Raw genomic sequence first — 3,461 nt, 5'->3', positions numbered from 1 at the left:
TAAAGAACTAAAGATTGTAAAGTGAAAGAGTAAGAGCGCAAGGAAGCAAAAGAGCGTGAGAGCAACATAACATGAAAGCGTAAAGAAATGCAAAGAGATGTGTATATATATATGTATGTATGTATTCTTCTAACCTTTCTTTTCTCCCTTCTTTCTTTCCTTATTTACTTCCTTTTTTCTTTCCTTTCTTCCTTTAATTTTTTTTTCTTTTTCTTATATCTTTCTTTTTTCTTTTTTAATTTCCTTTAATTTCCTTTATTTTTTAAAACTTTTTGTATCGTTGAAATCAAGCATTTAAATACTTGAAGCATTTAAATACTTAAATCTTTTAATAACAAATGAAAATTGTTTACTTATGTTTAAAATATTAACTCCATATAGCAACGAAATATATTTGAAGTTAAATGTGTTTTATTAACAGAACTACGTTCAGCTACATTCCGATGTATACATACTGTCAGATTTGAAAATCTATAATTCATTTTGCATTATAGAGTGAACCGACAGTAAGTCATAAAATAAGATATTTATCAGTATCGCATCTGTGCAGCAAGCAATTTTGTGGGCTGTATCAGTGAGTTGCCATTGTGCACTTATTACGTAGATGGCTACGTGTTTTTATTTTGGGAAGTGACGCTTCGACATCGATTTCGAACGAAATCAAAAACAAGACTGTAAGTATATTTTTTGGAATATTTCATTATTTTATATTTTTAAATGATAATAAACCTATAAATTATTACAATGCTTACAGATCAAATATAAATATGTATAATAGTACAAACTCGCATCTATCTCTGTTTTATCATTCTCTTTTTACATCTTCGATTTGAGAAACTAGCAAAATCTCAGAAAAAAATTAAAATTATTAATATTAAGATAAGTTTATAAAATTTTATTATTTTATAAGTTTGCTTACATTAAAAAAGTAAATTTTATTATGCTTTAGCTGTAGCTTTCAATGATAACCATCCGTCGTGTAAAATTTTAAATTTATTCAAATTTATGTAACTAATTAAATTACAATAATATTAATAATTAATATTGTTGGTTTTTTTTTTCAAGACTGTATTCTTGTATTTTTGAGGAAAAGCAAAATCAAATAATATCATCGAGTGCTTTAAAATGTAAATTGAAGTTTCATGATTTATAAATTAATAGTAGATCGATTATATATAAATTATTATGCATTAATTTATATATTTATGCATACCATATATATTTATCTGTTGTGTTAAAATAAAAATTATATTTTATTGAATTAAGGTGTAAAAAGTAATTATTCAAAAACATCTCAAATTAACATGTTTCAGGCAGAAAGGTTCTCCGAAACTATTAATGAAGATCTAGACGTTTTATCTACAATTCGAGAGTATATTTGGAACAAGAAATAGAATTGTACCATAAGTGAAATAAAGTACTTATGACCATAAGTTTGTGGTAAGTTTATACAATTTTACTACTATTTTATAAAAGTTTGATAACGTAATTCTACATTGTTCGTGTGATTTTTAACATAATTACTTACACGGATTGCCTCTTACATCTTAACACTATAACTAATTTTCATTGTTCTTTTCAATAATTTATACTTAAATAAATATTAATATTACTTATAATAAAGATTAATAATACTGTATGTATTTTTTAAATAAAGTTTGTTTTTAAATTTATATAAAGACAAAATCTTTTAGCAAATTTGTTTACACAAAAGTTATTAAGTTATTAAGTTTGTAGCATTTATTTATTTATATACAGAAATTTTCATAATATTTAATTAATGAAAAAATTTTACTTGATTGATAAATTACAACTTATTGTTAGTAAATTTCTTAGAATGTTTGTATGCTGCACACGAATAATAAAGGATTAACGATTTTAAGCAAAATCTATGAATACATACAAAATAAAAAATTTAAATGAACTAATTTATTATTATGTTGTTCTATTTTATTTTAATTTTTTTAAATATTTGTTTTAAAGCTATCTTTGTTAATTTAAAAGATAAAAAAGGATGGCCACTTAAACAAAGATATCCTATACATACATAATGGTCCATAGTTCTTACATTTTAATACTTAAAAAGTCTACTTTAAAATGCTTATTTATTAAATTTTATATCAATGATATTTTATCAGGATACAACACTTTAAAACAAAAATATTGAATATTAGTCATCAATTTTATGTAATTTAGAAACAGAATATCATAGAAATAAAATTATAATATTCAACCGATTTAAAACTCTATCTTTCCTATTTGAAATGCATTTTTAGAAAATTTTTTATGATTTTTCTCACCGGGGTATTTAAATTTTTGAAATACACTAAAAATGTAAACGTGTCCAAACTTATAAATGGTAGTATATCATATACGTATATGTATGTATACAGGATATCCAATTATCCAGTAAATCGTCTGTAATACTTCGGGAGATGATTCGGGACTTAAAAAGAAATTGTAATTTATTTTGCATATCATAATTATAATAACAATCATAATTAATTATAACAATTCATTTTTTACTACGTGGAGGCATAGTCCGTTTAACGTCTTTTTATTTTTAATTTTTTTTTCAATTTCTCGATATTTGTAAATACGATTTTACATTATTTTTAAAATAAAGGTAAACATAAATGAGTATTTAAATCGAGTTTGGTTAATTGAATATTAATTTCGAAAGATCAAAATGTTTTTCAAAAAGTTCAGAATTCCTTTGATAGAAGAATAAGAATCTACATTTGTGCTCAAGGTAGTCATTTTGAACATCTTATTTAATTTGATTTAAATACCTATTTATGATTATCCTTGATTCTAAAAATAATGTGATCATATTTACAAATATTTGGGCAACCGTGACGTAGGGCACTGCGTGGCAGCTTACTGTGCCGAGAATCCAGGTACAAAACCACCCAGAACTATGGTGCTCTGAAATACGCTGTCAGTGCTCTACGGTATTTGGCGGCACAATTCAAAGCACGATCTCTGGAAGGCGATCTCCAAATGGAAGTGGCGAAATTGTTATAGTTGTGAAGAAGTTGGGAATATAAGAAAATGTAACCTTAAGGAGATCATAATAGTTATTTATGCATCAAGGGAAGGAAGGCCGTCTTTCAATGGGGAGGCTGGGGAGTTCATCAGCCTGTCCATTGACAGACGGCATGTTCCTTCCCGTGGTGCGTATGTAATTTTATATTCCACGTGCATGTATTCGGTGCACCAAATACATGCACGTGGAATATAAACATTTTTTTTTTCCATATTTACAAATATCGAAAATTTGAAAAAAAAAGAAAAAAAGGAAAGCCAAGCAAACTATGCCTCCACGTGATGAATTTTGGATTAAAAAAATGAATTATTATAATTATGGTTATTATAAATTATAATTGTTATTATAATTAAAATTATAAAAAATATAGTAAAAATATAACCAAACATTTTAAAAGATCGGAAGAGCACAC

Source organism: Wasmannia auropunctata, unplaced genomic scaffold (assembly GCF_000956235.1).
Source record: "Wasmannia auropunctata unplaced genomic scaffold, wasmannia.A_1.0 LD336064.1, whole genome shotgun sequence".
Lineage (NCBI taxonomy): Eukaryota > Metazoa > Arthropoda > Insecta > Hymenoptera > Formicidae > Wasmannia > Wasmannia auropunctata.
Note: the sequence above shows the minus strand (reverse complement) of the source record.